This window comes from Thamnophis elegans, chromosome 7 (assembly GCF_009769535.1).
Source record: "Thamnophis elegans isolate rThaEle1 chromosome 7, rThaEle1.pri, whole genome shotgun sequence".
In the NCBI taxonomy this organism is placed as follows: Eukaryota; Metazoa; Chordata; class Lepidosauria; order Squamata; family Colubridae; genus Thamnophis; species Thamnophis elegans.
Genome location: NC_045547.1, coordinates 73744400 through 73767947, shown reverse-complemented (window position 1 = coordinate 73767947; position 23548 = coordinate 73744400).

Here is a 23548-nt window from a genome sequence, read left to right as displayed (position 1 = left end):
CTGCACGTCAAAAAGAGAACTGTGAAAATATTTTCAGACCCCCTCGCATCCTGGACATAAATTGTTTCAACTCCTACCCTCAAAACGATGTTATAGGGCACTGCACACCACAACAACTACACACAAGGACAGCATTTTCCTGAACGCCATCCCTCTGAATCAAACAAATGATTCCCTCAACACTGTCAAACTATTCACTAAGGCTGCACTACTATTACTATTAGTCTTCTCATCGTTCCTATCACCCATCTCCTCCTACTCATGACTGCATGACTGCAACTTGTTGCTTGTATCCTTACAATTTATATTGATTGTTTCCTAGTATGATTTGATTGCAATTATAGGCAAAAACGATTACTACCAACCTGCCTTCCATTGAGGACCTGCAAATATTTACAAACCCCTCCCATCCTGGACATAAATTGTTTCAACTCCTACCCTCAAAACGACACTGTAGAACAATGCACATCAGAACAACTAGACACAAGGACAGTTTTCCTCCGAACGCCATCACTCTGCTAAACAAATAATTCCCTCGCCACTGTCAAACCATTCACTAAGGCTGCATTACTATTACTATTGGTCTTCTCATCGTTCCTATCACCCATCTCCTCCCACTTAGGACTGCATGACTGTAACTTGTTGCTTCTATCCTTACAATTTATATTGATATTGATTGTTTCCTGATTGCTTATTTGGACCCTATGACTACCATTAAGTGTTGTACCTTATGATTCTTGATGAATGCATCTTTTCTTGTGTGCCCAATCACCCTTGGCCAATAAAGAATCCTATTCTATTCTAAAATGTCTTTTGGCCCATTCCTTTGTGGGAAACGACTTTAGCTCATAGGCCGTTTGCGACAGGCAGCAGCTACGGAAACCCCCTCTTCACTTCTGAGGCTGCCCCAGACACTTGTGTCAACATTTGAGGGTTTTCTAGCCTTAACTGTTCCTTTCAGTTCCTGCCCCCACATTTCTAAGAGGGCTAGGTCTGGTTTGTGACTTGGCCACTTCAGAACAATGAACTTGGTCTTGATCCATCCTTGTGTAGACTTGTTTGTGTGTTTTGGACCGTTGCCTTGCTGTATGACTCACTTCGGCGTTATCTGAGGGACAGATGGCTTGACATTCTCCTGTAGAATTTTCTGATACAAAGCAGAATTCACGATTCTTTTTTTGTGCCGGCAAATAATCGAGGTCCCAAGGTTGCAAAGCTTTCTCCAACCCTGACAGTACCATCACCCTGCTTGACAGTTTGCTATGAGGTCTTTATTGTGGAATGTAGCGTTTGGTTTCTATCACACATAACAACACCCACATAGCCCTTCATGTCCCAATTTTCATTCATCTGTTGTTAGAACAACCTTCCAGAGGGAAATCCAGGTGCTTTTTGTCAAATCTGAGATGAGCAGCAATGTTCTTTGTAGTTAACCATGGTTTCCATCACACCACTCTTCTGTAATTTCCAATTTTTTTCCAATTTTAATAGATTTGTATGCCGCCCTATCCCGAAGGACTCCGGGCGGCTTACATAAAAACAGTTTAAAAACATTTTAAAAAGTTTAAAATACAGGACAGAAACGAGTTAAAAGAAGGACACAACATGCACTCGATCTTAATGGGGCTGAAGGTCAGTCTAGATCAACAGCCCCAGGCCTGCCGGAACAGCCAGGTCTTAACAGACTTACGGAAGGCCGAGAGAGTGGGGAGGGTCCAGATCTCAGGGAGTAGATCGTTCCAGAGGGCCGGGGCAGCTACAGAGAAGGCTCTCCCCCGAGGAGCCGCCAGATGACACTGCGTAGTCGACAGTACTCGGAGAAGGCCCGCCCTGTGCGATCCTATTGGGCGCTGGGAGATATGTTGCAGGAGGCGGTCACGGAAATTCTGTAGTATACCCTCCTGACTTACAGCCAGTGCTTTTCTGATGGTGGAATCATGATTATGTATGCTGGCCAAGTATCGAGACTTGCAGGTCTCGGACATGAATGTACCGTATTTTGCGGAGTATAAGACACACCTTTTTTCTTCAAAAAAGAAAATCTGAAAATCTGGGTGCGTCTTATACACTGAATATAGCATTTTTTGCCTCCTGAAACCCCACCTTTTCACCAAATGGCTGTGCATAGCCTTTAGGAAACTTCCTGAATGCTCCTGGGTGCTGGAGAGAGCAGAAATGAGCGAAAAAATGACCCATTTTTTGCTCAATTTTGCCCCCCAAACCTCCAGGAGCACTATACAAACCTCCTAAAGGCTATGCATGTCCTTTTTTTGAAAAAAAAAACAACAACAAAAAAAACGGGCTGTTTTGGGGAGGTCTGCACAGTGCAAAAACTTTTTGTTTTTAATTTGCCGCTTCAAAATCTTGGTGTGTCTTATACTCCAGTGCGTCTTGTACTCCGAAAAATACGGTAGTTCTAGATTCTCTGTGACTTTCTCAATAATTTTCTTCTATGCTGTTAGACTCTAGTCCAGGGGTCTGCAATCCGCGGCTCTGGAGCCACATGTGGCTCTTTCATCCCTCTGCTGCGGCTCCCTGTTGCTGGGGTTTATCGGGATGAGGACTCGGCTTCGTGTTGCTGTGGAAGCCTAGGTCATAACAATTAACAACATTGAAACCTGCACTTTTCTCGGTTGCTGTAATGATGCTACTTATTCATTTATTTGTAAGGCAGTAGTTGCATGTTGCAGTGGTGGATATACCGAAAAAGGACAAATATTTTCTAAAAATGAAGATAGATTGGCAGCCGGAACAGCATGCTATGGCTTACCTGTAAGGGGCCAAGGAGGGGGAGGCAAAAATTGTCTTAGAGCAATGAAAATCCTTTTGCATCCTTTCACACACAACAAAGGGAAAAATATCCATCATCCTTAGCTCAACGCTCCAAAAAGAGACACGTAATCTAACCACTGGGAACCTGGCTGTTGGTGCATTGATTCAAATGTTTACAAAGGCAGTTTCAAAGAGGGAGAAACAGTATTTTTTTAAGTTTTACCCCATCTTCCTTTCTCATGGGCTATAGTGCATAGGCCAGTGTTTCTCAACCTTGGCGACTTTAAGTCCTGTGGACTTCAACTCCCAGAATTCACAGCTGGCTGGGGGATTCTGGGAGTTGAAGTCCACAGGACTTAAAGTCACCAAGGTTGAGAAACACTGGCATAGGGTCTGTTGCTCGAGCAAGGGTTGGATTAGAAGACCTCCAAGGTCCCTTCCAACTCTGTTATTCTGTTACGGTGTAAGGGAATAATGGTAATTATTCAGTCAATCCTCAACATGTTATCAAGATGAATCAGCAAGGTGAGATGTATTTCTGGCTTCACGAAGAAAATCATCTCAGTGATTGCTGTGAGCAAGACCTGCAAATCCACCAGGCCACCTTTCCCTTTTAAGGACCCCTGAATAGACTGAATTAGAAGCCAGCAAGAATTCTTGCCAAAAAGAAAGCAGGAACTGACACACTTTGTAAAGCTTCAGCTGTGGTATATAGAAAAGTGATCTTTTAAGTATATCTGGTTGTAAATGTGTAAGGTTTTGGATATTCTGAATCTTAGATAGTTACACTGAATAAACCAGTTACATTGCCTGGTCCAAATGACCATTAAGAACACAAGGTTGGACCTAATTCTGCACTGGTGCAAAAACTATGTGTAAAAGTGCTCTTATATATATTGTTACATACCTCCAGTGGGTTTCCGACTGGGAGCCAGCTCTCCTTTCCCAGTTCCAATTCTGCTTTGCAAACTTTTCAAATCCTCAAAAGCTCATTTTATTTCCTTTCCTTTTTTCTTTCCTTTTCCATTGTCACCGGACCAACATACTGCTTCCCTTTTGGAAAGCAAGCTGAGCTGAACAGCTGTAGTACTGTAGGGTTTTTTTAAAAAAAATATTTTTGAATTTTAAAACCTAAGATTTGTGATCTATCTTCTGAGCAACTTATATTTTGCTCACGGTTTTTAAAGGAAAGCCTTTTAACTACAGCTACAGTAAAAGTAATACTAAGAGGGAAACAATTTGTGTAGGATTATTATTGTTTTTCATCCCAATACATAGAGCTCTGACTGTGCTTGCAAAAGCAGGATAGTCAAAAATAAGATCAACAATCGCACAATGCAAGATGGGACTTTTGTGTTTTCCATGTTATTATTGATACACAGGAACTCCAAAGATCTTACTCTCTATCATGGTTGCTATCTTGACTTTTTTTTTGACCAAACATCTTAGGCATTCTTATGCAGCAAGAAGAGACACAAGAAGGATGCCTCTTAAATTCTTTTTTTTAAAAAAAAAAACATAAATCAAACATTTCCAAGATTACAGTATCATTCTGCAAGTCATCTTAGAGATTTCCTGTATCTATTTGATAGACGCAGTAAATTTGCATGAAGGAATGAGTTTTCTAGGCCCGCCTCAATTGGGTGTAGGCATATGTTGTGCATGGATGTTCATATGTATGTCTGTCTGTCTGTCTGCCTGTCTGTCTTTGTGTCTGTCTTTGTGTCCGCCTGTCTGCCTGTCTGCCTGTCTCTCTCTGTGTCTGACTGTCTTTTGTGTCTGTCTCTCTGTCTTTGTGTCTGTCTGCCTGCCTGTCTCTCTCTCTGTCTCTCTGTCTTTGTGTCTGCCTGTCTGCCTGTCTCTCTCTGTGTCTGTCTGTTTTTGTGTCTGTCTCTCTGTCTTTTTGTCTGTCTGCCTGTGTGTGTGTCTCTCTCTCTGTCTGTCTTTGTGTCTGTCTCTCCGTCTGTCCACCTGTCTCTCTCTGTCTGTCTTTGTGTCTGTCTCTCTGTCTGTCTGCCTGTCTCTCTCTCTGTCTCTCTGTCTCTCTGTCTTTGTGTCTGTCTGCCTGTCTGCCTGTCTCTCTCTGTGTCTGTCTGTTTTTGTGTCTGTCTCTCTGTCTTTTTTTTTGTCTGCCTGTGTCTCTCTCTCTCTCTCTGTCTGTCTGTCTTTGTGTCTGTCTCTCCATCTGTCCACCTGTCTCTCTCTGTCTGTCTTTGTGTCTGTCTCTCTGTCTGTCTGCCTGTCTGCCTGTCTCTCTCTGTCTGTCTTGGCGTCTGTCTCTCTGTCTATGACTTTTCCCCAACTTTCCTTTCCAATCTGGGCTTCGCCTCTGACTCTAGACTTCTACTCCTGCAGGAAGCCTACGCAAAACCCCATTTCTGCTGGGAACTTATCATTAAGCGCCGATGCGTCTCAGTTTCGCCTGCACCATAGGGAAACCTGGTCCTGTAATATACTCCAATTACTGGCTTTTGAGGCTGGTTGACGAAGGATTATCTTCTCTCACAGCTCCGGGGAGCTCCCCAGTCTAATCTTCAATTAGTTCAATTCATGGAGCACGCTGACAAGGCCAGCCCCTGGTTTTCCCACGGCTTGCACAAACAGCCTTTCTTCACACCCCACCATTCATCTTCTCCCCCTGCCTCCCCCAAACAATGCACAGATGGTCTCAGGACGGTCTGTTGCAAACTTATTGCATCTGGTCCCTTAAACCTCCTCTACAAAGAAGGGAGCCTCCAATGCACGCCAGGACGGACTTGTTTCAGTAACAGCCGGCCTTTCTTTGCCGGGACAAAGTTATTCACGGAGTCAGAAAACAGGTGGGTAAACAGAAACAACAAGCAACAAATCTCTTCGTCTCTCTCTCCCTCTCTCTCGCCCCCCCCTTTCACTTTGTGGTTCCTTGCCAATAAGTCTGGAATGCCCCCCCCTCCCCAAAAAGAAAGTTCATGTTATCTTGCAACAAATATCTTGATTCTCTCCTTTCAGTTCGGGGTGGGTGGGTGGGTGAACCAGTCCCAAGAACTAGATCAGAGGTGGGTTCGTACTGGTTCGGACCGGTTCAGCTAAGTAGGTAGTAACTCGGCCAGCCAAACCCCTCCTGAACCGGTTCTATTGGCAGTGCCATAGGTGCTGGCATCTTGTTTTTTGCTTCTGCGCATGCTCAGAAGCCTTTTTTAACCTACTGCGCATACGTGCATAGCACGCCCCCCCAAGAGATTATATGACCTGAGACTTCTCAGGAAACAGCAACTGAATGAAAAACTACTGGTGACCTTCTACCGCTGCACCCATAGAGAGTATCTTAACTTACTACACTTGTGTATGGTTTGTCAATTGCACAGTGGCAGATAGGAGAGCGCTCCAGAGGGTCAACGTCATTGCCCAGAGGATCATTAGTTGCCCTCTCCCCTCTTTGGGAGAGCTTTATAGCGCCTGCTGCCTTAAGAAAGTTCAAAACATTCTTAAAGATCCATCTCATCCTGGCCACCCCCTTTTTTTAACTATTACCATCTGGCAGACGGTACAGGATTAATAAAATCAAGGAAAAATGGGCTGAAAATCAGCTTCTATCCCAATGCAGTAACTATATTGAATTCTATGGTATAGTGTAGTGATGGCGAACTTTTTTTGGCTTGCGTGCCAAAATCGGAGGCAGCGCAGGGGGGTCGTGCACGGGCATGTCACACCCATAATGCTTTGTGCATGACCCCCAGCGTGCATGTGTGCACGACCAGCGCTCCCCTCATTTTTGCCGTGGGTTTTTCACCCTCCCCAGGCTACAGAGACTTTATAGGAGCCAGGGGAGCACGAAAACAGTCTCCCCCGCCCCCTGAAGGCCCTCCAGAGGCTTCAGGAGCTTCCGGAGTGCAAAAAACCAGCCCTACGAGAAAACCATAAGTCCGTTCCCAAAATGACTTCCAATTTACTCGTAGGGTCATTTTTTGCCTTCCGGAACCTTCAGGGAAGCATGTGCGCTGGCCAGCTTACAGGGCAACATCTCGCGTGCCCTGACAAATGGCTCCGCGTGCCACCTGTGGCACTCATGCAGAGGTGGGTTCCTACCAGTTTGCACCTATTCGATAGAACCAGTTCGTCAAATCTACCAAACCGGTTAGAAGAGGTTCCACCAGTGGACCCGGAAAGCAGGCTCATACATTCTACACTATCATGCTCATATTTATAAAACTCAGTGCCTCTGTGAAAGGTAAGGATGACTACTGCGTTTGTGGTGCAATCAGAACATTGCGTGTGTTGAAGTTGTTTTAACGCAAACCAAAGATGCCTCTTAAAAAACAAGTTTACATCATATTCTTCTGCATGCCAGTGCTGTGTGTGAGGTAATTTAAGGTGGTTCTGACAAGCGTCATCGGCATCTTCATATCTGGTCACATGGGCGGCAAGCCACTCCCATCTGGTCACATGGGCGGCAAGCCACTTCCACAAAGGAGGCCACACCCACAGAGTAGGTTCAAACAATTTTTGAAACCCACCACTGCACTCGTGCCATAGGTTCACCATCACAGGTATAGTGTAATATTAATGCAATATCGGGTTTTCAGTTTCAATTATATAGCATGTGAAAGATGTGTGCTTGTGTTTTTATTTCTATAGTTATAATGTACACTGAGTATGTTATTTAATTTCGTTGTACAATGTGCAATGACAATAAACTAAACTAAACTAAACTAAACTAAACTGCACTAGTACTGAGACCAGTGTTTCTCAGCACTTGAAGGTAGGTGGAAAATTGAAGTCCGCCCAACTTAAAGTTGCCAAGCTTGGGAGACACTGGAATAGGCAGAGCATTGGGCAGTAGAGATTTAACTTCAACCCTTTGTGGATCTATTGCTTTGAAATAGATTTGATCAGCTTTGATTGGCTCTGCAGCCTCTCTCACTTCCAAATAACTGGCCTGGAGCAACATGTTGTCAAGATCAAAATTGGAAGTCTCTCAAGTGGAGTTTCATTCTCGATGAGTTCATGATCCATGTGGACTTGTTGGACAACAACGAGAAGTGAACTTCTTCTTCTTCCTCTTCCTTTTCTTCTTCCAGGAAGTCCACTTTCCCAACTTCTCTATCTAGTCTACGCCCGCAAGATTTCCTAGCATCCCCAACAATGTGACTGAAGCTTCATCCATTATGGATGTGAGCAACACAGATGCAAACATATTGAGCAGGGATGGGCAACTGTGGCTTCCTTTACAACTTGTGGATCTCGACTCACAGAATTCCTGAGCCAGCTATGGCATGCTTGCTCAGGAATTCTGGGAATTGAAGTCCACCGTTCACAAAGGGGCCATAGTTGCCTACCCCTGATGTAGATCTCCAATCCCACCATTTAGGCTGCCCTATTGATGTCTTCGACCATGTCTTGGGGACATCATTGTCCACCCAAGGATTTAACCAGTCCAAACTTCCTTAGCTTTTGAATGTGAGTGAAGTTTGGCTGGATGTTCCTACTTAGTGGGGTTAAAAAGGAATTGCCCCTTTTCAAAATGCTAAATATATGTATATGTATGTATGTATGTATGTATGTATATATATATATGTGTGTATGTGTATGTGTATGTGTATGTGTATGTGTATGTGTATGTGTATGTGTATGTGTATATGTATATGTACATGTACATGTACATGTACATGTATATGTATGCATGCATGCATGCATAGATAGATAGATAGATAGATACGTAGATGTAGAGATAGATAGATAGATAGATAGATATACATGATATAGATATAGATATATAGATATAGAGATAGATAGATAGATAGATAGATAGATAGATAGATAGATAGATAGATAGATAGATAGATAGATGATAGATAGATAGATAGATATAGGTAGAGAGAGAAAGAGAGAGAGAGAGGGACGCAGTGGCTCAGAGGCTAAAACGCTGAGCTTGTTGATCAGAAAAGTTGGCAATTTGGCGGTTGGAATCCTTAGCGCCGCGTAATGGAGTGAGCTCCCATTACTTGTCCCAGCTTCTGCCAACCTAACAGTTTGAATGCACATAAAAATGCAAGTAGAAAAATAGGAACCACCTTGGGTGGGAAGGTAACAGCATTCTGTGTGCCTTCGGTGTTTAGTCATGCTGGCCACGTGACCATGGAGACATCTTCGGACAGCGCTGGCTCTTCAGCTTAGAAACAGAGATGAGCACTGCCCCCTAGAGCTGGGAACGGCTACCACATAGGTGCAAGGAGAACATTTACCTTGACCTAAAATCCTATAGGTTTGTCCTCCATTTGGCCTGATTAAAAAAACAACAACCAAAGATTTGATCATGGAAGCCCCCACTGCTTCACAAATAGGGCCGTTTTGCCATATATTTTTTTCAGGTTGCTCGACCTTCAAGAAGACTCTTTTGCTTTGTGGGCTGGGATGTGTTTTCCCAAAGGCAAATATTCCCACATTTGAGAGGGGGGGGGCAGCGATAGGCGGTTACCATCTGCCCACCGTAGGAATGCCAAGGCGGGCCTGGCTGGGGGACGGAGGAGGGAATGGGAACCCTTGCTCATTTGCATATCCATTTGAACGCGTGCCAACTTCAGGCTGGGATTCAATTAAAAGCTGTAGCCTGGCTCGGGGTGGGGTGAAGGTGGGAGAACATTCAAAAGATATAAAGCCCAGCTAGTAAATAGGGCATCTGATGTTGCTTCCAGACAATCTGGAGTGCTTTTGAGAATGTATGCTGAAGTGAGAATTCCCACCACTGCTTGCAAAAAGCCATGCATCATTTTGGTCAGTTCTGCTTAATTTAACTTGGGAACGGAGCCTGGCTGTTAAGAGGAAGCTGCAGCTAGTCGAAGGGGACAGACTTTGGAAGAGTAAACATGCATAAAAGAGGCACAGTAAAATAACTTACATCCATTTTAAACCTGTATTGTCCCTAGCGTTGTTTCCATGCCTTACAACGATCGGCGCTATTTTCCTTTGTAACAAAAACCAACGGTCTTATTTCTTTTGTAAATAAAAACAGTGCAGAGAAAAGAAAGACAAAAACGTTTCTAGGATCGCCTTACGAAAACTGCCGTTTCCCCCCCCCCTCTCCGTACGATGTAGTTATTTTCTTGTTGTCAAATATTTAAATAGCTTAAAAATAGTTTAATTTCATGGGTATGAATGAGAAGAGCTTGCTTTCGATCGTGTGCTGAGAATAGGGGCTGCCGTTGAACGTATCTGTCTTTGTGTGTCAAAATTTGTTAGATGATGGGCAGATGATGTTGTAGTGAAAGCCCCATCCTCTTCTCTTTGTATAACTGAACAACAGAGTTGGAAGGGACCTTGGAAGCAGGAGATCAGAAGTAGTATTCTGACAGTTCACCCTGGTTCGGGAGAACCAGTAGTGGCAGCCACGGGAGGCCCCACCCACCTGCCCAGATGTCATCACGGATGCTCTGAGCATGTGCAGAAAGTTCTGTGCATGCGCAGAAGCGCTGTGCATGCACGAAGCGAGCGCGCTCTCCCGGTTCCAAAGGTAAGAGCAAAGGATTTCATGGCTACAGGAGATAGCAATAGCAGTTAGACTTATATACCGCTTCATAGGGCTTTCAGCCCTCTCTAAGCGGTTTACAGAGTCAGCATATTGCCCCCAACAATCCGGGTCCTCATTTTACCCACCTCGGAAGGATGGAAGGTTGAGTCAACCTTGAGCCGGTGAGATTTGAACAGCCAAACTGCAGAACTGCAGTCAGCTGAAGTAGCCTGCAGTGCTGCATTTAACCACTGCGCCACCTCGGATCCTATACCAGCAGTCACTAACTGGTGATCCGCGAGAACATTTTGGTGGTCCGCAGAAAAATCTTTGCATTTTTGCATTTTTTTATATTGCACTGATGGGAAGAGTCGCAGTAATTAAAATGAATGTTCTGCCAAAAATCCTCTACCTATTTCAAACGGCACCGGTCAAGCTAGGGGAAAATTTTTATAATGATTTGGACAAAATGATTCGAAACTTTATATGGAATGGTAAAAAGCCCAGAATAAAATATATGCACCTGCAGGATAAAAGAACTCAAGGGGGAATGGGATTACCGGAATGGAAAACATATCACCAAGCAGCAACAACTATGTGGATAAAAGAATGGGTAATGTTAGCTAATAAAAGAATCTTAACAATAGAGGGCCACGACCTGCAATACGGGTGGCATAACTACCTATGGTGCGAGGGAAATAAAATTCACAATTATTTTAGTAGTCACCATTTAAGGGGGGTATTGATTAAGGACTGGCTCGAAATTAGAAGGAGATACTACACGCAACTACCTAAATGGATATCTCCGACGGAAGCCCTGATATACCCGAATTTGATAAACTTGGATAAAATTGTTACCTACCAACAGTTGCTAGACGACCAAAACAAACTAAACCCCAGGGAAAATTTGGCTGATAAGGGAATAAACATTGATTGGTGTCCATATCTCCAAATTCAAAACAAACACAAATTCGATCTAACACAACCTGGCTTCCAGAACAAGAACCAGGAATTAGATAAAATTTTAATTGGACCAGATGAGAAATTAATTTCAAAAATATACAACTGCTTACTGATTCGAAAAACGGAAGCAGAAAGGGTAAAAGAAGTCATGGTAACCTGGGCCCAAAACATTGGCCACACAATAGACCTAGACGACTGGGAAAGAGTCTGGGAATGGAACCTAAAATTGACAAAGTCGACGGCCTATAAAGAAAATATATATAAAATGTTCTACCGCTGGCATCTTCCACCGACAAGACTGGCGAAAATGTCTTCAAAAGTTTCGGCCATATGCTGGAAATGTAAAACGGTGCTGGGCACGTACTACCATATGTGGTGGACGTGTCCGGTAGCCAAAGCATATTGGAAGCAAATACTAGGATGGCTGAATGGAATCCTGTCAATTAAACTATGCCTTAAGCCGGAAACTTTCTTATTAGGAACAATAGATCAAAAAATTTGCAAATCTGACCAATACCTCCTAGTCCATATTCTGACAGCGTCAAGGATTGTTTACGCACAGTGCTGGAAGAGTGAAAATGCCCCCACCAACACTATGGTGATGAATAAAATTTTAGAACTAGCAGAAATGAACAGACTGACGATGCGAATTAATGACAAAGAAGACACAGACTTTTATACAGTCTGGGAGAAGCTATACAAATGGCTTGATGAGTCAGTGAAGACCTAGACATAAAAAGAGATAGCTGACTAACCTAATACGATTAAACCAATAACTCAAATGAACAATATACAACAACTGAGAGATAAACGAAAGGAGAAATGTATCAGGGGCGAGAACCCACCGTCGAGCAATTTTGTTACGCTACAATGTTGGGAAAACTTAAAAAAGCTGATAGGAAATCCGCTATAATTACCTGCATGAAATTAGCGATCAAACTTCATTTTAGATGAGGCGAGAGGACTTATAATCCTTGCCTCTTCAAGCAAGGAAAGGGAAAGAAAACCAGGTTGTCCTCAGCAGAGGAAAATATGCAAATGTAATAAAGGTTAGAAGGGAGGGAGGGAGGGCAGTAGGGAAGTCAGGATGGAGAGGAGAAAGGAGAGGAATAGGAAAGGCAGAAGAAGGGGGGAAGGATAAAGAGGAGGAAGAGAAAGAAGAGAAGGGAAAGAAGGTGGGAAGAAAGAAGGAGAGGAGAAAGAGGAAAAACTGGGGAAGGAAGGAGGGAGGGAAGAGAAGAGGGTAGTAAAGAGGGAAAGAGGGAGGGAAAGAAAGAGAGAAGGAGAGTTGAAAGGAAGGAGGGAAGGAGGGAGGAAAGGAGGGAGATTAAAAGGAAGGAGGAGGGAAAGAGGCAGGGAAGGAGGAAAGGTATGTGAGAAGGAGGGGGGGACCGAGGGAGAGAAAGGATGGGGAAGGAAAGGAGGAAAGGAGAAAAGAAAGGAGGGAAGGCAGGGGAGAAGGAAGTAAGGGGGGGAGGGAAGAAAAGAGGGAGGGAAAGATACCTAACCTTTGATGTTTATAATGATTTGATAGTATGGGAATATCTCGAAATGTAGTTGTACTGTTTGTTACAAGTTATGGATGTTGTATTTTCTTTTTACCAATAAAATCTTTAAAAAATTTAAAAAAAAAAATCAGGCATCCTCAAACTATGGCCCCCGGGCCGGATACGGCCCACCGAAGCAATTACTCCCACTCGCTGATGGGATGGGGTCCTTCAGGCACTTAGCTTGGCTGCCTGTTTAGTAGCTCCAGCCCTTCCCTCCCTGGGAGTCCAGGCGCTTCAATGAGCAGTGCGCAAAACTTCGGCCAGGCTCTTCAAAACACAGAGTTTGCAAGGGGCCGATGTAGCACCCGGGCTGACTACAAGACAAACATTCATTCCTGGCCGTATTTGAGATTCCTGGCTGCAATAGAGAGCAAACCTAGGGTTGATTCCAGTTGCTTCTCCCTGCTAACAGGCAGCCAAGCTAAATGCCTGAAGGACCCCATCCCATCACTAATTCTGCGGGATTTAAAATTATGAATTTAGTGGTCCCTGAGGTCCGAAAGGTTGGTGACCCCTGTCCTATACCATTTCAGTCAAATGGTTGTCCAATCACTTCTTAGAGACCTCCCCCGCAGTGTTGGACCACCCACCTGTTGTTTTATCTACCGGAGGAGAGCCTTCTCTGTGGCTGCTCTGACCCTTTGGAACGAGTTACCCCCAGAAATCCGGACCTTACCCACTCTCATGGCCTTCAGAAAAGCTGTTAAAACCTGGCTATTCCGGCAGGCCTGGGGCTGTTGGCCTCATTGTTGAGGTCCAGCCCCGATCGTAATTGAATGTATGCGTGTTGATTTTAACTTCTTTATTTTTTTATTTTCATTTTTTATTATTTCTTTCATTGTAAACCACCCGGAGTCCTCCGGGTTTGGGCGGCCTATAAATCAATTCAACATTCAACATTCAACATCTACACAAGGGTATGTGGCTATTCCTACTTTCTTGCAGGTTTTAGCATCCCCACCTCGCCTCTGTACAATAGAGAAGGGCAATATTAGAAATATTTATTTTTAAAAAAAGAAGCCTTAAAAGACATGAGCATTGTGGAAGCAATTCCCTAAGGCAATTGCCACTGTGCTATTTCAGACTTACCACTCGGAATGCACTACAGATACTCCTTGGCTTACGGCCAGAATTGGGACCAGAATTCCCGTTGCTAAGTAAAGCAGTTGTTAAGTGAGTTGCACCCAATTTTATAACCCTTTTGTGCCACAAGTGTTAGACAAATTACTGCAATTCAGTGAATCACACAGTTCTTAAGTAAATCTTGTTTCTCCCATTGTTGGAAAGTTACAAATAGCAATCACATAGCTTTGGGATACTACATCTGGTTGTAAATTAAAAAAAAACAGCTACCAAGGGCCCAAATTTTGTTTACGGGATCGTTGAGATGTTGCAATGGTTCTAAGCGTGAAAACCAGTCATATGTCTTCCCCCCCCATTGTAACTTTGAGTGGTCACTAAATGAATTATTACAAATTGAGGACTACCTGTACCTGCAAAGTAATGTCTTCTCCAGGTGTGGACAGGCTGGTGCACATGAAGAACTTCCAAAATCCCGAAGAGTTGCCGTATTAACAATCCACACTTTGAAAGTGGATTTGTGGAAGGCGAACATTCATCTCGGAGGCTTCCCAATGCCGCACTTTTTCCTTGCTTCCAAGAGAACTTAAGGGGAGGCCCCCATCCACCCAATGCCAGAAGGCTGGTAGTTCGATCCTGACTGGCTCAAGGTTGACTCAGCCGTCCATCCTTTTGAGGTGGGTAAAATGAGGACCAAGATCGTTGGGGGCAAGAGGCTGACTCTGTAAACCACTTAGAGAGGGCTGAAAAGCACTGTGAAGTGGTATCAGAGGTGGGTTCCTACCAGTTCGCACCTATTCGGTAGAACTGGTTCGTCAAATCTACCGAACCGGTTAGAAGAGGTTCCACCAGTGGACCCGGAAAGCAGGCCACACCTACAGAAGAGGTTCCAAAAGTTTTTGAAACCCACCACTGGTCCTTGGATATGATTATTCTACACTATCATGCTCATATTTATAAAACTCAGTGCCTCTGTGAAAGGTAAGGATGACTACTGCGTTTGTGGTGCAATCAGAACATTGCGTGTGTTGAAGTTGTTTTAACGCAAACCAAAGATGCCTTTTAAAAGACAAATTTACATCATATTCTTATGTATGCCAGTGCTGTGTGTGAGGTAATTTAAGGTGGTTCTGACAAGTGTCGTCAGCATCTTCATATCCGGTCACATGGGCGGCAAGCCACTCCCATTCGGTCACATGGGCAGCAAGCCACTCCCACAAAGGAGGCCACACCCACAGAGTAGGTTCGAACAATTTTTGAAACCCACCACTGAGTGGTATATAAGTCTAAGCGCTATTGCTATCCTTGACATTTGAAAGAGCAAGCAATGAAAGTGTGGGCTGGATGATCTTGAGAATCCAATACAGGGGTGAAATCCACTTACTTTTGCTACTGGTTCGGTAGCAACATGAGTGTGTGTGCTTTTCTCCAAGGGGCATCAAGAGTATTACTCAGTTGAATGCTGAGTATTTCTTAACAAACTCTTTGTCCATCCTGCATTCTAGTTATTATTTGGGCACACTTCTCCACTTTGGTGGGGTGGGTGGGGGAGAAGCAAACCAAGCAGTTCTGAATGCTTTTTATTACTAAATAGCAGTCATTCAAGTTATCTTCTCTTCTTTCAATTAGATCGATACATTATTTTTGCTACTCTTAGCAAAATATTGGTTTTTCTGATATTTTTATACAGAATTTTATTGCAGGCCTATCTTCCTTCCTTCCTTCCTTCCTTCCTTCCTTCCTTCCTTCCTTCCTTCCGTCCTTCCTTCCTTCCTTCCTTCCTTCCTTCCTTCTTCCCTCCCTCCCTCCCTCCCTCCCATTAGCATTCTTACTAGTGTAGGGTTGAACAGAGAAATACAATAAAAACAACAAAATACCTCTAAAACAAAATTGCAATATTGTAAAGCGGTGCCTTTTGAATCAATGACGTTGTTCAAATGGTTAAACATTTTAAACGTCCTTCAAGCCTCCAGTCCCTGCATTTTCACGGCTGTTCGATAAACCACAGATTTAATGTTTAGCAAGGGGCACTTAGTGAGCTCTCAAAGACATTGATATTCCATATCTCGACCAAGTTTCTGATACAGCCTCCAAACAGGTTTGAGAAAACATTACCTCAAACTGCCTGGAATCCAGAGGGATCAATAATGCTCCCTGGGTGGATTAATCTCTGCAGATGGAAATATACTTTCTTTATCAGGATATTCAGCTACGAAATTTGTCTAGCATTTCTTTGGCCTTAATCAAAAATTTTCATACAGTCCAAGGTGTTTGACTTCACTCATTTCTAGCTTTCCATAAGATCATAAATTCCTGCAGTATGAAATCATTTCCCTCATGTTTCCACTAATTTAATTCAATTTCCACTTATTTAATCTCAATAGTAGTTAATAGGGGCTATAACAAGTGGTGAAGGGGAGCTGGTCTCTGTATTACGTCTTCTGTTTATGATGCTCCTGGCAGATAAAACCTTGCAAAATATTTTTTTTTCAAAAGAAAAAAAATGGGCAATTGATATTCATAAATTTTAGGGCTTTGCTATAGTCAGATATAAAGACAGCCAGTTAAGAGGGTCAAAGTGAAAGTGATACTTTGGAAATTATCCATTGAAAAATTTGGCCACATTCATTAATTTATTGATTTATGCTTTTATCAACTGACTGTAAAAATCACAAACAGGAAAAAGGTAAACAATATAGAATGTTAGAAAGAAAGAAGGCAAAATAAAAATAACACAACACCTCAAAACATACTAGATCCATACACATTTAAAATATCTCTCTCTTTCTCTCTGCTATGTGTATGTATGTGTGTTTGTATATATGTGTGTGTATATGTACATGTGTGTGTATATCTTAGCCTCTGCTAACATTGTCAGAGTGTAAAAACGACCATTGTAGTTTTACCAATGGCCAAATTGATCAATGATGCATAAAGGCAAATATCTCTTCAACGGTAATTTTTACACTCTGACGATGCTAACAAAAGCTAAGTGGATACTATGTCTGTCTCTCCACCCCCCCACCCCCCCACCCACACACCAGGGGTGGGTTCCTGCCAGTTCTAACCTCTTCTATAGAAGAGGTTCCACAAATCTACCGTGCCGTTTAGAACTGGTTCCAGCTCCCTCTCCCCGCCCATCTGCACCACGCTTGCCCTGCCCACCGCTCACTGATTGGCTGGCTCACCAATCACCCCACCCGCCTCTAAGAGTCCTATCTAAACCTTAAAGTCTTAAAGCTGTCAAGTTTGAACACCCCTAGGGTATTTTTTTCTAAAGGGTTAGGGGTGCAAGGGTCTGGTAACTTGACAGCTTTAAGACATGCGTGCTTCAAATGCCAGAGTTTCTGAGCCAACATTTTAGTTGCTAAGCAAGAGCGTTGTTAAGTGTGTTTCAGCACATTTTACAAGTTGGCCACGCCCACCCAGTCACATGGCCAGCAAGCCACTCCCATTCAGTCACATGGCTGGCAAGCCACTCCCACCCGGTCACATGGCTGGCAAGCCACTCCCACCCGGTCACATGGCTGGCAAGTTACTCCCACAAAGCAGGCCACACCTACAGAAGAGGTTCTAAAAGATTTTGAAACCCACCAATGACACACACACACACACACACACAGAGTATTATGTACAGTATGTATGTGTGTGTATGTAAATGTATATATACATGTATGTATATATATGTATACACACATATGTGTGTTTGTGTGTATGTGTGTATTCTATTTCATATAGTAGATATTATCTACTATCTACTATTATCTACATTTTCAAAAAAGGATGTTTAAGTTCATTTTTATTATATTTAGTTAATTTAAGTTGATCAGTGACTCCTTCATATGTTGCAAATAACACCAATTCTGCAGAAGACTCTTGACCAGCTGGGGACATATGATCTTCTGTCGAGACAAGAAGTCACCAGATTCATCTGATTGCCCAAGAGAAAAGGTTTAGCAAGGGCATCCTATTGACCAAAGCATAAACAATCAAGTCTGAGAGTCAACTGTTGCAGCTCCAACCAGGAAGATTCTATTAGCACAGGTCACTTTCCTGAAATTATTCCTTAGGAACACTGAAAATTAGATACTGAAGGAAAAGAGACCAAAGGGTCAGTGGTATTTAGGTATTGGGTACATTTAAAGTTAGCTGAGATCCTCGATCTACTGGCCATACTATCAAGGATCTCAGTTAGCTTGAAATTTAATGTGCATTCTTCCTTATTCAGTGTGAATTAGAAGACAGTGAGAACAATCAACCAGTGGAACAGAAGTTGCCTTCAGAAGTTGTGGGAGCTTCATCACTGGAAGCTTTCAAGAAGAGACTGGACTGCCATCTGTCAAAAATGGTGTAGGGTCTGCTGGATGGGAGGTTGGACTAGATGACCTACAAGCAAGGGTGGGTTCCGGCACGCACTATTGCCGGTTTTCCCATGTGTGTGCTCTGGGCGTATGCACAGTGCAATTAAAATTGTTCCACGAATGCGCAGTTCTGAAAAACAAGATGACGCCACTGATTGGGGAACCGGTTTGGGGGTGTGGCAGGCCTGGGTCACTGCCGGCTCCAGTGACCCAGGCCACCAAACCACTACCGGTTCGACCGAACCAGTCTGAACCGGCAGGACCCACCACTGTTTACAAGGTCCCTTCCAACTCTGTTAATCTGTATATAAGCCCGGAGTCCTTGAGTCTTGGTTTCAGAGATATTTCCCTCTTGGATTCCTCAATGCCTTCAACAGTGGTAGAGCTTCTTATGTGTTGGAAAAGTTCTTAAAAACCCAGGAAGACCTTTCTGAGATGTATCTGCCTTGAACGTAGCCCAGATTGAGCTGTAAAGCACAGTCAAACATCATCCGTTAACCACAGGAAATGTTTTATGACATTTTGTATTATGTCATAAAACGCTTTATGATCTTTTTATATCATACAATGTTTTATCAAGTCTGCCAAATTTCAATTCCAAGGGTCCTGGAGTTTGGCTGCATTCTGTAAGTTAGTCCATGTGACTTACTTTGGCCGAAAAAGTTTTGTCCTATGATGCATAGTTTGGCCCAGTTAAAGGTTACAGGCGTGAGAGTTTTATTAATATATAGATTAATATCTCCCAGCAGCTAGTAGACTACCGTAGAAGCTTATTCTCACATCCACCCACTGTGGCACAGAAAAAAAATGCCCATTAAGTATTTCTAGAGGAGGTTTTGATTGTAAAATGGCATTGTTAGTTGAGCATGGCCTGCAGACATGAGGATATGTTCTCATGAGTTAGCCTTCCTTTTATCGACACCCAATGCAGTGGCAACTTAAATTTGTCCTTAGCTCTTCCAGTTTTAAATTAAATTTTTCTATCTTCTCCAGACTTGCTGCCCGGATGATTTACTCGGCTTCATTCCTGAACTTGGCGGCTTGGTCAACAGGAGGCATCAGCTGAGCTTCTAAGGACCGATTCAGGCTGCAGCAGGCATGGCACCAATGACTGGCATCACCTTCCACAGCCCACTTGAAGTCAAGTCCACTCACTTCCATGGAGGCCTCTATCCAGATTAGGCCCACCTGTGTTTTGCAAAGTCCCATAGGTTTTTTTTTTTTATAGATTCCATATGTACAGCATTTTTCTGCTCTTCTAGAAAATCAGAAGATTGTGTTTATTGAAATGTTTTATTAGTCCTTCAAAAGACCAATAAGTGAGTCCTAAAAAGTGATGCTGATAATTTTTTTTTAACTTGGAAAAAGATCCATTCGTGATTCTTTCTTGGATGCGGGTGCTAAAGATTTTCTGCTTAGCCTTTTTACTAAAGGTTTTTTTCAGGGATGGGCTTCAAAAATTTAGCAGGGGGTTCTCTGCTCGGTTGCTGGGTGGGTGGGGCCATGGTGGGCGTGGCCTAGCCGGCCTCCTGCACCATGGCCAGGGGAGGGGGGCTGTATTCTTCGAGTCTTCGGGAGGGCAAAAGCAACCTCCCGCAGGCTCTTGAGGCCCATTTTACCCCTCCCCGGGACTCCGCGCAGGCCCTGCATTTACCTTGGAGGTCTTTTACTCCAACCCCCTGCTTAGGCAGGAGACCCTACACCACCTCAGAAAAATGGTTATCCAACATCTTCTTAAAGACTTCCAGTGTTGGAGCATTCACAACTTCTGGAGGAAAGTTGTTCCACTGATTAATTGTTTTAACTGTCAGGAAGTTTCTCCTCAGTTCTAAGTTGCTTTTCTCCTTGATTAGTTTCCACCCATTGCTTCTTGTCCTGCCCTAAGGTACCTTGGAGAATAGCTTGACTCTCTCTTCTTTGTGGCAGCCCCTGAGATATTGGAACACTGCTATCATGTCTCCCTTAGTCCTTCTTTTCTTTAAACTACCCAGTTCCTGCAACTGTTCTTCATATGTTTTAGCCTCCAGTCCCCTAATCATCTTTGTTGCTGTTCTCTGCACTCTTTCTAGAGTCTCCACATCTTTTCTACATCGTGGCGACCAAAACTGAATGCAGTTTCCAAGTGTGGCCTTACCAAGACATTATAAAGTGGCATTAGCACTTCACGTGATCTTGATTCTATCCCTCTGTTTATGCAGCCTAGAACTGTGTTGGCTTTTTGGCAGCTGCTGCACACGGCTGGCTCATATTTAAGTGGTTGTCCACGAGGACTCCAAGATCCCTCTCACAGTTACTACTATTGAGCCAGGTACCACCTATACTATACCTGTGCATTTAGTTTTTCTTGCTTAAATGTAGAACCTTACTTTTTTCGCCATTGGATTTGATTTTGTTAGGTAGCACCCAACATTCAAGTCTATCAAAATCCTTCTGCATCTTAAGCCTATCTTCTGGAGTGTTGGCTATTCCTGCCAGCTTGGTGTCCTCTGCAGGTCTCCTCAGATTTAGTCCAAAGAATTCATTCCTGGCATGAGTGGTTATTATCTCCATCTTACCTTTTTAAAACACCCACCTGTCTCCTGCCATTGCTTACCTGCCATGGCTTAGCCATCGCAGGCTGTTTAGCAAGATTTATGGGGCCTGCTTTGATAAGGATTTCTCCTTACCGTTTGCTTTATGCTTTGATTCCAATGGTTTTTTTATTGTCAATAAATGATATTTTTTTTGGTCTTAAAATAATCTTTTAAAATCTGTAGAGTTGCAGGAACAAGATGAGTGCCCAACATGGAGTAATGTTCAGGGCAGAGGTGGGTTGCTTCCGGTTCAGCCCAGATTGGGCAAATCGCTTAGTGGCGGTGGCGGGAGGCTCCGCCCACCCGCGTGCGCGCGCATGAGCAAAACGGTAGTAAAAGAAAATGGAAACCCACCACTGGTTCAGGGAGATAGAATATGGTTCCAGTGCTTCCAAGTCTTATGCATAGAATTTGATTTTTGATTACCTTAATCCAAGATCACAGTGCAAAGGACAGTAATCTTTTGCCAGGGGGTGTAATCACTCCCTGCTTGATCGTCGTAATTCTAGACAAAATCGTTCTCTCTTTTTTTAATGCTAAGTACAGTTTGGTTCCGTGTCTCGTTCTTTGTTACCCCTGGCCAGGACTGAGACATGTAAACAAACACAAAACATTCCCAGCTTGTAAACCAGCCCAATTTAGCCTTACCAAGCAGGCGTGAAGAAGGTCTCTGCAGGATGCCCAACTAATCATCAGCTCGAAAAGGCCTTCCTGCCGAAGGGATGGCATCTCCATTGTTCTCTCGGCACATCATCTCAATCCTTTCTTTCTCCTCCTTTGTGTACCCCCACAGAACAAAGGTCTGACCAGGCTTGAACTGGGCACCGGGCCATGCGAACAGATGGGTAGGGCGACATGGGCAGCCAGATGCCCATGTCTGCTCGTGAAGGGAGGGGATGGAGAGCAGAGTTAAGTAGCCGGCTTCAACGGCTCTTCATTCTCCTGAGCCTCTGGGACCAGAGGCAAAATCCAGACAGGGAAAGCTGCCCTGGGGAGAGTTTTAAAAAAGGAAAACCAATTCGGCTTTCACGTTAAGTGAAAAATGTACCTGTGGGCTGAGAAGGGCAGGATCAAGGAACACTATAGCAAGGACAGAAGTTTAACATAAGTAACGATAGTAGGGATGAGAAGGAGGATTCTATGCCAACATTAGACTGCTGGGTCACCACATCAAATAAAGCTAGACTCCGATGTCTGTCGTGCAGTCATATTCCTTTTAGAACAGTGTTTCTCAACCTTGGTCACTTGAAGATGTCTGGACTTCAACTCCCAGCATTCGCTGGCTGGGGAATTCTGGGAATTGAAGTCCAGACATCTTCAAGTGGCCAAGGTTGAGAAACACTGTTTTAGAATCTTTGGCCTGCCACACACACGCTATTATTTTACTATGCTGTTTCATTAGTGGGGTAATTGGGAGGGGGAATAGTAAGGAGTAGAATTGTAGAGTGTGTTGTTGTCAAAGTAGAACATTCCTTTCTAGAAGCCCAAGGCCATCCTTTGTCTCCGCACCTCTGCACCTGACTGGAACTAGTTGGGTGGAAATGCCAGCGTGGCAGAGGAAGATCGGACCATGTGATGGCCTTGTGGGTGTGGGGACAAGATCATGAACTTTCAACTGGGTGGGAAACCCAGGAAGCTTTCAGATTCGGGTTTTCCACAGATGAGTCCCCCTTCGGGGGAAAAGGGCGGCATACAAATACAATAAACTGAACTGAACTGAGATGTACCAACATGTCTCTGTTATTAAATTGGAACTTTGATGAAAGCTCTGCCTTGAACGCTGATTTAATTCTGGATGATATTTGGAACGCTGACATTCAATGTACAATCAGTGGTGGGATTCAGCCGGTTCGGACTGGTTCAGGCGAACCGGTTGTTAAATTTCTGGCTGGCCCCACCCCTTCCTGCCCCTCCATTTCCAGGAGCCCCCATGCACCCCATTTTGGCTCCCAGGTAAGTGCATGGAGGCCTACTAGGTCCAAAATGAGGCATGGTGGGCATCACAGGTCCCCCACGGCCCATTTATGCTCCCAGGAGGCTGCAGGTAGGCCTACTAGGCCCAAAACAGGGCCCATTTTTTCTCCCGGGGGAGGGTGCAGGAGGCCAGGTGCTGCTTGCCATGCCCCCTGGCCGTGGCCACCATGGTTACACCCACAGCTGGTCATTAGGACAGAGAACTGGTTATTAAATTATTTGAATCCCACGACTGTGTACAATCATTTGTTTTTCAATCATTCTAGTTACAACGGTACTGAAAAAAGTGACTTATTACTGATCCTCACACTTACGACGGCTTCAGCATTTCCAGAGTTGCACGATCAAAATTCAGGCGCTTGGCAACTGGTTCACAATCTTTATAGCGTCCCGGGGGTGATTGCCATTTTCTTCCTTCCCAGCCTATTTCCAACAAGCAAAGTCAATGGAGGAAACCAGATTCGCTTAATGACTGCAATCACCTAACTTAAGTAATACAAATACCATAGCAGAGTTGGAAGGGACTTTGGAGGTCTTCTAGTCCAACCCCCTGCCTAGGCAGGAAACCCTATACCGTTCCAGACAAATGGCTATCCAATATCTTCTTAAAAACCTCCAGTGTTGGGGCTTTCACAACTTCTGGAGGCAACTTCTGTTCCACTGATTAATTGTCCTAACTGTCAGGAAATTCCTCCTCAGTTCTAAGTTGCTTCTCTCCTTGATTAGTTTCCACCCATTGCTTCTTGTCCTACCCTCAGGTGCTTGCTCTACCCTCAAGTGATTGATTACATT